General features: G+C 34.0%; 1 pseudogene; it reads right to left on the reverse strand.

The window, feature by feature from the left end:
• Nucleotides 1-1,268: 1,268 nt before the first annotated feature.
• Nucleotides 1,269-1,445, reverse strand: LOC125089400 (uncharacterized; annotated as a pseudogene).
• Nucleotides 1,446-14,364: the final 12,919 nt, after the last annotated feature.

Consider the following 14,364-nt stretch of genomic DNA (forward strand, 5'->3'; position numbering starts at 1 on the left):
GATTAGCATGCTATAATTATTCAATTTAGCACTGTTAATAAGATTTATCCATAACTTTATTTATTTTTTTAAATATGTTATTTATTTATTTATTTGACAGAGAGAGGAGATAGAGAGAGCACAAACAGGGGGAGCTGCAAGGTTATCTTGCAGGGTTATCTAATTTTATCTCAAGGTCATGAAATCAAGCCTGACATTGGTCTCTGTGCTCAGCAGGGAGTCAGCTTAAGATTCTCTCTCGCCCTCTCCCTCTATCTCCCCACTCTGTCTCTTTCTCTCAAGTAAATAAATAAATAAATCTTAAAATGTTTATCTATGGATAATATAGATAAGTTATGACTTTATTAGTTGGTTGAATGTGGGAATGTGTCATCATCTTCTCATACTGCTTAGATCACAGTAACCAAATAGAATTTTTTAGAAGAAAATCTAATACCATTCTAATATGTAAAAATTATGGCCAATAAATAAATAAATAAATAAACAAGGAAAAATCCCAACAAAATAAACAAACAAAAAAACCCAAATATATTAAAAATATATGGTAAAAATTCCTTAAACAATATTTCATAGGAAATTAAACCAATCTATAAAGGCTCATTTACTACTGATGTATGCATTTATTAATAATATATAATAGCAATATAGTAATATATAATAATATAATATATATTAGTTTTTAAAACACAACAAAGAGATTTGAATTCAGTTCTAAAATATTTCCAAAGAAATTTATAAAGATTTAAATAACTGTTTAATCAAACTTAATCTAGGAGTGGCAAAAATGTAGACTTTGCTTTTGTCATCTTTGGTAGTTACCACACTGAAGAGAAAGACATTTCCATCCGTTACTGGGAAATTGCAGTGTTATAGATTCTTAAAGAATATTGACATTTCCTGGGCGCCTGGGTGCTCAGTGGGTAAGCCACTGCCTTCAGCTCAGGTCCTGATCTCGGAGTCCTGGGATCGAGTCCGCATCGGGCTCTCTGCTCAGCAGGGAGCCTGCTTCCTCCTGTCTCTCTGCCTGCCTCTCTGCCTGCTTGTGATCTCTCTCTGGTCAAATAAATAAATAACAAATCTTAAAAAAAAAAAAAAAAGAATATTGACATTTCCTTGAAAAATGATGCTTTCAGCTGATTTTTTAAACCTCACACTTAAAAACTAATTTTGAAAATAAGAATTGAAAACAATTACATTAATTACCTTTATAATTTCGTATGCGTGGAAATTTACATTTGTGAGCTAAGTACACCATACAAACACCTTCACTTCAATGAAACAAAACAGAAACTTTACAAATTTTTATTGAACAAGTTCGCCTATATTTATTTGGTATCCTAGAGTCTCCCTATAAGATTTTTCTGCTGATATTTGTTATTTTCAATTAGCAATAATCGCGCCTCGGATAAACCTCATTGGCTACGATACTGCCACTGCGCAAAGCTTGATATTTGTTATTTTATGTGCTAAGAATTATTAAGGTCTTTAGAGTAATTTAGTAATTTGCTTTGATTATTTATGGTAAAATTGTGCGTGTGCCTGTGCTTGTATGTGTTAGTAAGAGAGACAGGGAGACAGAGAGAGGTATGGGGTAAATGTGTATAGTACTTGGCTGAGTTCAAGAATTCATTTCTAAAGAACAAACTTTTTTGATTTATTACACATTTCAAACTCTTTAAAGCATTAAATTTTAGAAAACTCTGACTATACTAAATTCCTCATAATGATCCATAACTTGATAACAGGAGACAGATTGTTGTGTTCTCTCCCTCTGTGTGTGTGTGCGTGCGCGTGCGTGTGTGTGTGTGTGTGTCTACTGAAATGGGACAGTTTTCCCAGATTAAAATGAAAGTACACAAAATAAGAATTTGCTGGTAATTTGGGTAATATTTTTTGGTTTGTCAAAGTTGTCATTACCTTTGAATTTGGGAATAGATAAAGGAAATTTAAAAACTAACAAGTATTTATTCCTTCAGTAAAGTAAGATTGAATAAGATTCTCATTATTTAAAGAGAATTGTTAACTCACTCCCACTCAGCTGTGTATGTGTGCTGTTTGTGTGTGCCTTGTGACATATTTTTGCTGGAGCTATAGTATCCTTTTTCATGATAGTCATACTTTAGCAGTATTTTGATATCCATCTGACAAAAATATGTGGAATAGAAGGATTATGCATGTATTTAAGTAAAATCATCAACAACAGCAAAATCTCAGGGAAATGCAATTTCCACAAGGCATTAACCTTGTTCGCAGTGTTAGACTGCATGGCAAATTTTGTCCCTTTGCTGAACTGAACTGCTATTGAAATACCATTTTCACGATTCTCAATTTTTCAAATTTATGCAGGTGTTGTACTGCATGAGAAAATCTGCATTTAGTATGCGAACTGGAATTGGCAAAGGAGGATGGCTGCTCTCCTGCTAACTTTAAATAAGTCATGTCACAAATTGCATGCAAGCCTTATAAAATATTAACATCAGGAGTCACTGAAACAAATCAGTATTACTATTAACCTGGGAAAAGATCTTCCAAATGTATATCCAAACAAAATAAGTACTGAAAAACTAGTTTTAGTTTTCGAGCCAAGTTGATGAAACATTTTTCCTGGAGTTTGTGTGATTTTTAGGCCGGTGACTCAAATAGTAGAGAAAAGCTGGAAACTTGTGTGTGTTCCCAAGAAGCTCCACCTACACTTTGCTTCTTTGTTATCATGGACTGGCAGATCTGTAGACATGAAACATTTCTTAAATTAACAAATGGAAAAGGTGTAGATAACACGTATTAAGCACTTTTTTTTTCAGGCTTCTTTCTTTCTTTCTTTCTTTCTTTCTTTCTTTCTTTCTTTCTTTCTCTCTTTTTTTTTGTCCAAGTATTAAAGCCTATTTTTGAACACCTTAATTAATGGGACTTACACAAAACTATTGTGGTTCTAATAGTGTAGCTGTCTTTTCAAAGGAAGTGCAGATTATAGTTCATAAAAGTTTAAGGCATACACCATATAGTGGCAATTAGTTGTTTTTATTTTTGTTTGTTTATTTTCTACACTAAAAATGATGTTATTAAGAAAAGACACATAACTATAAACAACAAAACTTGATGTTTACATACAATTTGCTCTCTTGCTAATTAGTAAAAAATGAGGAGAAGAATGAAGAGATAGGGAATTCTATTTTATTGAGTACACCAGATATGCAGGAGGGAGGGAGATTTTGTTAAGTGTCAACCCTATAACTTAAAGTACAATTGAGCTAGCTATGAACAGTCTAGGCTTTGAAAAAACAGACAGGTACCTAGATGAGGGGTGGATAAATAGAAAGATAGATGCATACATTCCTACATAGACTGAGTGAACAAATAAAGCCCCTTTATCCAAGATTGATTAATTGGTAACCTATTATATTTTACTATATTATACTGGTAGATATTATAGTAGATAGAAAAGTAAGATATAGTCTCTGTCTTCAAGGGAAATATAATCTTATCAGGGAGGTAAGTCATTTGAATGCACTAAATTGAATAGGAAGATTATGGGAGAATCTTGAGTGCTATGCTTAAAATTTGGAACTTGATTCTGAGTACAAAGATGAGCACCAACTTTTATGAGTGGAATTTGGCCATTGATATTCTTCATTGTAGGAAAAAGAATCTATCAACATTGATTTCCAGAGGTGAGTACCAGTTTGCATTCATATTTTACTGAAATATTCTAATATAATTGATGCTGCCAGTCATTTCCTCTTTGAAATGCTCTTATCTTTTAGCTTTGGTCCCCAGGATTCTGCTGTTTCTCCTCAAATCTCTCTGACCATTATTTCTTATCATCTTTATGAGCTTATTTTTTCCTTTACAACGTTTATATTTCTTTGTTATCTTAACATTTCATAATATTCCTTCCTCAATTAAAGTTACAGTTTATTCACCCTGCTCTCCATGGATAATCAAATGAAATTACCTAAACTCAAATACAAGTGCTGATGCCTCTCAATGAAGTCTCTCTCTCATGTAACGAACGAAGTTCTCTCTCATGTAAGTTTCAGACTCACATATTAAACTGTGTGCGTACATCTTCCCCTGGTTGTCATAAAAGCGTGTTTAATATCGAATTCCTTTTTCTCAGACAGTAGACACTCACAGTACCTTAACCACCCAACATCAATTTGCATGTTGTTTTTGATAGCATGTCAATTTTATTTTGTAGAAATACCTCCATCTCATTTGAATGTATCTCGTTTGTCTGGGAGCTCTGCTCTCTCACAACAGAAGCCAAAGACATTTTTGGAGAATAAAAAGGCCATCTTTGCTAGATCCTTTCTTTTACCATCCTATGTTGTCTAAGGGTGAGCATATGACCAACATAATCACCAGATTCTCTCTCTCACTTTTGAAAGTCATGACGTGTGGATTGAAGACTCAAAGTCTATTGATTTCCATGATGGCGTCCTTCTTTCAATGATTAAGCCATTCTAGTAGCCTCAGTTCTTTCTCTGGTTTCTGTTTTGTGTTTTGGGGTATTCTTCCAAATACAGTGTATCTGATATCTTCCTCTGTCAGTTATCTCTTGCTATATAACAAATCATCACAAAATGTCACAGATTAAAAGGATAAATGTTTATTGTGTCTTTTAGTTGCTGTGGCTCCAGAATCTGGGAGTGGCTGCATTGGTTGCCTCTAACTCAAGGTTTCTTGAAATCATGCTGTTGGTGAGGCAGTGGTCATCACAGGTTCAGCTGGGACAGGTGAATCTAGTTCCAAGCTCACTCGTGTGGCTTTTGGCAGGCCTCAGAGCATTTGTTTCCATGTTTGCCACACAGACCTCCCCATGGGACCTTCTGAGAGTATGGCAGTTGGCTTTCACCAGGCTGGGTGACTGAAGAGGAAGTGAGAGAGCAGCCAGGATAGAAACCACAATCTTTTTACAGCCCAGTCTCTGACATGACATCCTGTCATTTCTGTCTTATTCTACATATTCCAAGTGAGTCAGTAAGTCTAGCCCACATTCCAGGGGAGGAGATTATGAAAGAGTGTTAACCCTAGGGGAATTAGATAATCTTAAAGGCTGCCTACCATAACTTTCAATATATTTCCTTTCTGCTTAAGATAGACAGAGTGCCTTCTATCATTCGTGGTTCCATATCTCCCCTGGCAACTACATCAATATTATCCTTCTGTATTGCTGTATCTTTGGGTGCTACCATGAGCCACCCAGGCACCAAATGCACAAATCTTGGATTAATGTTTGTCACTTCACTCTCCACAATTTCTCATGTCAAATATATTCCTACATTCCAATTCACACCCTTCTTCCAATTTCGCAAGCCATTTTAGTTGAGGAAAATCTCTATCACCTGAACTTTCCCTCTTTTATTGCCTAAATCTTCTGTCTCTAGAATTTAGCCTTGTATTTCTGGTTCTTAATTCCTTGAATGTCTTACACTGTGCTAATTCTCCTTTTTATTGTTGTTGTTCCTGTGGTTTTCTCAGACAAACACATTCTCCATCATATTCCAAGCTCCACACTAGATTATTTTCTTAGTTCATGCTTTTAGACCCAGTTTAGTGGGCACCTTACTTAGAAATCCACTTCTTACTTGGTCTGAGTAAAGTATTATCATAGTGAACCCACAGTGCAATGTGATTATCTCTGGTATTGCACTTTTTATATGTTATTAAAATAATCTGATAAGCATCTCTCTTTCTCATAGGACTGGATAACTAAGTATAGTTTTTTTTAATTCATTTTGGGATTTTCATGTCTTGCATGTGCCTCTTTTATATAAGATTCTCAAAAGTTAATAAATCATAAACAAATTCTACATCGGCACTCTAGACGATTCAATAAAGATAGTTATATTGAATCATATCTAATATCAAATAAAGTGAGTGTCTGTGTGAAGAATAAATCATTGGAAATATCCCATGTTAAGTATAGAACACACATTGAATTGACAATTTATGAATTCAGAAGCTTACTAGAAAATAAAAATGAGGAATTAAAGCAATTACAGATATATTTTGTCATAACTGCAAGTTTTTTCCTGTATTACATATGCAATTTATTACATGAAGTATTTTTTTTAAGAATTACTCTAAGTATTTAGTGTGAGTAAAGAGATAAATATTAGCAGAGGCTCAAAGAGCAAAATGAAGAATTTGCAATTTTGGATGATTAGAGATTATGTTGACTTTCAATGTGTAAAGTTATTTTCTCAAAACTCAAATTTTAGAAATGATTCATACTAACACAACATAGCCACAAAACAGAGAGAGGAGTTTGTGACATAAAAGAGATGTAGTTCATGATGTGTGTCTAAAGGATAAGACGCTAGGAACTCATACTTTAGTGGCATCATTTCTATAAAGGCCAAATTTCTGCCCATTTTTTAAGAATTGATTTTTATGCTTTGTGGTCTTTGCCTAAGCATGCCTCCCTCCTGAAAAAAAAGACTTTCATATTTGAATCTGAAAATTAAATTGATTCAATCAGAGTAGGAGATCTTATTGGTACACATATTTAGACTAACTCATTTTTGTTGACAAATGTATCTACAAATTAACATATTTTTTTTGCCTAACCCCTTATTTTAAATTAGAAAATAAGAAATGATCCCTGATCACTGTCCTACCAAGAGATTGCTTTAACATCCTTTGTGGAAGTAACATTGAAGCCTTCCAAAGGTTTTTATTTTTTAATCTAATATTTAAAATATTCATATTTACATAATATTTATTTCATTAGGAACAAAAACAACTTTTTAAGAAGTCCACAAGTGGCAATAGTTTTTCTCATCTGAGCACATGCATCATTAAAAATGAAACATAACATTTATGCTTACCCTGTATTTATTCAGATTTTAAAATCTGAATCACTAAAGAGTTTCCTTTTCATGTTTATACACATTTGTCCATTTTTATTGAATATGCATTCTTGGTTTTAAAAAAATGTAATATAGTTTATTTATGGAATTCAGTTGGATCTCCTAGCTCTTACTGATTGTCTTCACTGGAAACATTGGCTTTTGGAATCTGTGACATAAAAGTGGACAACACTTATTTTTAGAATTTTCCTATTTTACCTTTGAAACAGATAATGTTATTCAACCATGCATCCAGATTTTTATACTATTTGGCATATTCTTTCCAGTATTATAAAATATCTGCTCCTTGCATAATGAGACTTCCTTTAATATTAGAAAACCCACAGATATCATGTTCTTTAGATAGGTGGGTGGGTAACTCAGGGTAATTTATAGCTTCAGGAACAGCCATTGCACTTACATTTTTGTGTGTTTGTGTGCATGTGTGTATGTGTGAGAGAGAGAGAACTGGTTTCCAGTTTGATAGCATGCTGTTGTTAAGCCATCTTTAGTATCTTCCTGATTAGATATTTGTTTTAGGTCTAGCTCTCAAGAGTTTCTCACAGAGCTGTAAACTGAACTGTCTTCACACTTTCATTGAAACTCTGATGCTAACATTTAAAGTAGATAACAATTATGTTGACAATGTTTTCTGTTTAAAGTAACACTTTATAGAAAATAAGAAAAAAATAATTTTCCATAAATTTTACCCTTTATGTAAAAGGAAGCTCTGAATAAAGATAAAAGACTCAATTTTGGCAGAATTTGTTCAAATGAAAATATTATGAGACATGTTTCCTGAAAATTTCTCTATGTATCCGATTATGTGGAATAAAGCACATTTAAAACATAACTTTCCTTGAAAACTTTAAATATGCATATAAGACACTTTATCTGTTTCTCCCTAACCTATCTCTTTTTCCCTTCTTCCTTCTTCTTTATTATCCTTACATTTCAAAATTCAAAACATGGAGGTTTGTTCCACATGCCACATCTTTTTATTTCTCTGTGTATTTTACTCTACTAATCTGGGTAACATGAATGCTGTATTTTCAACTGGACTTTCCTCTCTAATGATCCAACTTTCAATGCCTATGCAATAAAGATACCTTTTCCAGTTACCCTAGATTTAGCAACTAGGATTCAAGGGTAAAGAAAAAGAGATAATAAACACTCCATCTTCCCAAGAAAGAACCATCAAAGCATTTTAATAATCAGTCATAAACATTTCTGAGAAGTTACTAAACCATGATCACACTAGCTCTGTTACCCCACAACCATTGCCCCAGCTTCCCATTCATCTTTGTTTATACAGATTGCAGAGAAGAATAAATGGAGAATCATGTTACCTGGGGATTTCTGAAATAGTTCCTTTCCCATGTCTGAGCTAAATCTAGAGATAATCAGTCTTATATACCGAAGTGTCTATAGACAAGTGAAATGAAATCTTGATCCCTGGCAGGAAAGATAATAAACTGGTAAATTAGTAGTTTAACCAAGCTGGGGAAAGTGTGGGGAGAAAGCCCACAGAAAGCTTGATATTATGCAATTTAGGGGGCAACTATGACCACAGAGACTGGTGTTTCCTTCTTAGTTGGAGATGCTTGAGCATGAAGTTGTGGTTAAAGCCACCCTCCCCCATCAGAATGAGAAGAGATGACCAGCAAACCCTGAGTTAATTAACAGCCTATAGGAAGAAGAATTAGAAGACTTAGGAAATCTCTGTAAATTTTCTTTTTTAAAAAATATTTTATTTATTTATTTGACAGAGAGAGAGAGATCACAAGCAGGAAGGCAGGGTTTGGTGGGGGGAAGCAGGCTTCCTACCAAGCAGAGAGCCCAATGTGGGGCTTGATCCCAGGACTCTGAGATCATGACTTGAACCGAAGGCAAAGGCTTAACCCTCTGAGCCACCCAAGCACCCCTCTGTAAATTTTCTTACTTAAGACAATACTCAAGAACATTTTCCTTGTGAGTGCATTGTTCATGAATACTTTCTTAGAGAAAATATTAAGAATATTTCAAAAATAGTTTTGGGAATGCCCTACTCACTTATCTTTTCCTGAATATATTAAAAATTGTCTCCAGTTAATACATTCTAATTATGTTGTCAACTAATATAGGCAATATATGTTCCTACATTCTAATAATGTATACACTTATTGAATTTGTATTGAATAATACATTTATTGTGTTTTATACTTATGATGGACTTACTATTTGTATATTTTGTCACTGGATGCATGAGCAGAGAACTCTGAGTGGCAAATTAACAATACTTAAAATATTATAATTAAAAAGAGAGAGAGAACACTGGATACCAGAAGTTGAAAGAGGACAGGTTTTTCTAGAATGAACTCTTGCCCTCCCGCACCCACTCATCTCACACTCAAAGAGACTGGAGTTACAAGTCTAGTGAAAAACTGGCTGCATTTCCTCACTCACTCCGCATCCCTAGTACAAGCATGCATAGAGCTACAGGAGCACAGGAGATGGAATCTGAGTCAAGGTTAAGCCTGGTATTCTCATGCAGGCTTTCATCATATCTTTGGAAAGAGGTATGAGGGAGCAACTTGATCTCATACAGTGGAAAGAGCCTGAGCTTCAGAAAATGATTGAATTTAATACTCATCTATTTCTTAAATTTGTGACTTAGTCATATTATTTTTTCTTAGATTTTTAGTTATGTTAGAAGATTGGACCATTAATTCTAACCAGCTAGACACATTTGGCACATGTTTGGTGCCCAAATCTTTTATCTCTTTTATTGGTACAAAATTTCCTGACATATTTCCATCTGGAAATTACTTTTTCCACTTCTCTCTTTATTATTACAAGTAGCCTCATTATCATATTGTATTATAATAATTAATAATTGCAAAATTTTTCCTATTACTCTTTCATCTCCTTGTCAACAGTTACAGGATATTTATCATCTTGGAATCCCCACTTCTCAGCACAGGTTTAGACATATATTTATTTAGTTCTACTGTCCAAGCAATATTGTCTGCTTGCTGTGTTGTAACACTTGGTGATGCAGAAGTCAAAAGACAGTGTCTCTTACAAAGCAAAAAAGACAGGAAAATCTACAGGAAACTTCAGTAGACTAAACATATGGTTAACGTATTTGGTTGTTCAGAAGAAACACTTGCTCATACAAGTGGTGATGACCCAATTTCAGCAGGCAGTGTGCACATTTCGTATATTTCTCGTAGACTACTGCCCATTTAAATCTGGAATGTAAATAGGGCTTAGATAGTTGAAAGAGAAAAAGAGTGTTTTAAGTCAGGGGTTGGCAGATATTTTCTGTAAAGGAAGAGCCAGATAGTAAATACCTTAGTATTTAAAGGCCATACACTCTATTGCAGCTCTGCCAATGTAGTGTGAAAGCTGACACAGACAATGCATAGGGAGTGGGTTTGGCTGTGTTCTCATAAAACTACAAAATCAGGCAAAACTCTGACCTCTGTATTAGGCAAAGGCATTAGCTGGTAAGGATAGCTAAACATAGTTTGCAGAGGGATCTAGAAATGATTGACTATTAGTGGTAAGTTTTATGAACATTTAAGAAGTATTGAGAGTTAAAATAAGGATTCCATATTGGAGGGAGAACAGGATAAGTTTTATTTATCACTTTAAGCAGTTTGGATTTTTGCCAATAACTCAGGGTGAGAAAGGATAGCTGAAAGGTAGTGATGAGGTCTGAAGGTCTGAACCTGGGACGTCCTGAGGTCTGAACCCTGGAAGATTTTGAAAAGAATGACTTCATTTTATGCCCTATAATAATTTGGAAGGGAGTTGGAGAGGTTGGAAATACTCACATTAAAAAATTTCTGTCACTAAGCTTTTCCATTTGAGAAACACCACAACGTATGTCAGGATGATATGGAGGAGTTTAAATCAAGGTTGTGGCATGGCCCTATTTCCTTTAACATATATTATTCTTGGGAGTTTATAGACACTTATTTAAGGGGTTTGAATAGTTTAAAAAAAATTCTGAGGCAGTCCAAGTGAAGGATGATGATAAATTTTACGGGCCAAGAATGGGGGTTGGTGAGGAGGATGAGGATGGTGAGGACAAACAAAAACTATTAATGTCTTGGAGATAAATTTTGCTGAATGGGTAATTCATAACCATCAGGGAAGACTGATACAACATGATTCAGTCTCTGTATTTTAACTTGAAGTAATTATAGGAGGTAAAAAGTTCAGGAATGGAGGAAATTTGGTATATGTGTGTACAGGGAACTCAATGGCTTCATTGTTGAAAATGTTAACAATTTTCATATTGTTTAGATAATAGAAAAACAAATTAATGACAATAAAATTAGTGTTCCTCAATAGGAAAAACAGATTGTTTTCTGGTGGATATTTGATTCACCTATGAACTCTGTTTTCTTAAAATAAGAATTGAGGTTAGAGAAATGTTTTGTTCATGCACTTGTCTTTTTTCTGAAAAATTAGACTTCACTTAGGTCAATGTCCATGTTGTGTTATCAGTCTTTCTCCTTGAAAATAAATGTTGCATCACCTCAAAGTCATGATTTTTTGTTTTTCTCATAGTGGGGAGAGGGAGAGGGACAGAGAGAGACAGAGAGACAGAGAAAGAGACAGATGGACACTATGGGGAAATGAGTCAAAAGGGTTTGAAGAATGACTTTATATTCCCATGTAGCTAATTATAAATTTTCAGGGGCAGAAATTTAACAACAATTTTAATAAATCTTGTGATTTTGTACATATCTGTTTTGACATATGCCTCTAGTTGAATGTCACTAAAACATTCGGTTTCTTCTTTCCTTGGCAGCACAGAGCTACTCAGTGCTAAGTATGACAGGAGTGATTGGTAAAGGATCTTTCAAAGGATTTAAAGCCATTGCTGAGGAAAGACAGAGAAGGAAATTCCATTTATAAGAACCAAAGAAGAACAAAATCCCCATTAAGAACTGAGACTTGAACATCACTTAACAGTGTCTCCTATCCGGTCTCATGTATCACTTGAAATGTATTGAAACTTCAAGCAGAAAGTGGGATAGGGTAAGATTAAAGGTCTAACAATATCCTTTCTAGAGTGAGTTTCCTGGAAAGAAAGCTTAAGATCATGATTTATCTTGACTTTTCTTTGTAGTTATTGTTTTAGGGGCATGCAAATCATACAAGTCTTTACATTTTACTTATTGTTGGTAGTCATCATGCTTACATTCACAGTTTATAAAGTGGCTTGAAAGCATGATGCACACAGGGAATAGCTCTAAGGTCACAGGTTGTTGTCAGTGACAAGTATAAGTAAACTTTTTCTATCTTCCTCAACACATCATAGTACCTGAAAGAACAAAAAAAAAAGTTGGATACTTTCTGCATACATTATCATTCCTTTTGGATTTCTCAAGGTTTAGATAATGGAGCATTTATGATGTCCTTTTTCCTTTAATATATTTGTCCTAAGGATTAAAAAACGTCATCTAAATGAGGTCATTTGAATTGCATTCATTTCTATGCTTTTTATAAATTTATTGACATTCTAACTTTATTCCACAAAATTTTTGAAGTAACATAATGTTACACACAATGTAATTTTTTTTCTTTTTACAATTTCATATTATGTTAGCTGAAAATTCAGGAAGTAAGGCTAATATAGATTTAAATCTATAAACCTAGGGAAACATGATTAGTAACAAGAAAATAAAGTATATGGCACAGGATAAAGCATATGATTAATTTAGCTGGGATGTCAGGAGTCAAATTCCGGACATACCAAACTATGACCCCAAAACAGCTGTGAACCTAAATAAGTTATTCTACCTTCCTCTGCTCTGTGGTAGCCATTTATAAGATCAGCTACTTCCCATGAATGTAATGTAAATTTAATGGGTTATTAAACATAAATCACTTAGAAAGCCAGACAGTACCTATTAAGTAATGAATAAATGTTAGCTATTTTTAACTATTAGTTATTAATATCTCTTTTCCATAAAAAATAATTTTGAGAAAAATTCACTTGCTCTATTTCTTCCATTGTTTTCCATGGCATACAGTGTGGTACAGTTTATAAAGTGAATAGGACATGCACAGATACTAAATTTCAAATTTAATGCTCTACAATAGAAAACACTGTTTCATAGAGAAATTAACCTAGACTGTTTTCATGTAAACTTCCATGTAATGATTGATGTTGTTATTCAAAATAAAATGAAGAATTGGCATATTTTCTTGGTCAATATAGTCTCAAATATTTATACTGAAAATGCTCTCTTTATACTATTTCTAGCTTCTGTTCTTGCTAGAGATTATCTAGATTTATAGTAATCACTGTGTTAAAAAAAAAGAAATACATATTAAATATCCAAGTTAAGTGTTTGGGCTAATAGATATCTGTATTTATAACATGTTTGGAAGCTTCTGTCTCCAATATACACACATTCTCTCTCTGTTTAATATTACATTAATAATTAGTACATCAATGTATTATAACAACAATAACAGGAAATGTGTGTGTGTGTGTGTGTGTGTGTGTGTGTATTTAATTGACAGATATCCTCAGTCATGCCTCAGTATTCGGGGATAATCCAACAAAAAATTATTGACAACAACTCATATTTTTGAGACCAAGAAATAATCTAAAATTGTCCAAATTAAAATGAGAGCTTTTCTTTGCTGGCTTGTTTGTTTTAACACTGAGGCACCTCTGGTAGCTGTGTTCTTGCTATATTTCAAATTCTATAGATATGACAACACCACTGTAGTTATCTCTGTTGCCTTATTTCCTTTGTATATATTTATTCATAAATATTATATCCTTTTGTATATAGCCAGTCTAAACAAAACTGTCAACAGATCAAGCTTAAGAAAGACAAGAGTTGGAGCCATTTTCTGGGCAGATTGAAAGATCATCTCTGCCTGTGGATTGGAATGCAGGGCATTGCTTTGAATTTAGCTTTTTTTTAAATCTCTCTCAGACTTACCAACCTTCCCAAAAGCATCAGTCATCTCTCTGGCTCAACCAAAAGATAGACACACAACTCTCCTCTCAATGACTTTACATTGCCATTACTACCCAGGTGACATGAGGGGAAAGAGACCTGAATATTGAGAGGAGTAGCTTGGCTTTTTCTCTATCTCATTTAAGTAGGCCCCTTTCTAAAATATTTCCCATCTTACTAGAAATATCTGAAAAGAGGGGTTGCAATGGGTGTTTTTAAATTTTTGTTTTTTAGGAAAGAAAGAAATCTGGCTCAGTAAGGACTTACATCAGGTGTGGTCTCTGGAAACAGAGTATAATTTAGAAATGCACCTGAGGAAGGGATTAGAATAGATCTAGAAACTTGGGCTGGCAGATTTATGGTAGATTAACAGCCTCAATATTTTTGGTTCCTCCAGCAAAGATCACAAAAAATATTGCTAAATTGCTAAAACACCTTTGCAATAACCTAAGTGCTTACAGCTTTATTCCAGTATCTCAGTTACTAAACTGTAGCAAAAGCATTTCTCTTGTGTAGCAAAATTGGATGAC

The sequence above is a fragment of the Lutra lutra genome, chromosome 1, assembly GCF_902655055.1.
Source record: "Lutra lutra chromosome 1, mLutLut1.2, whole genome shotgun sequence".
NCBI classification, from domain to species: Eukaryota; Metazoa; Chordata; class Mammalia; order Carnivora; family Mustelidae; genus Lutra; species Lutra lutra.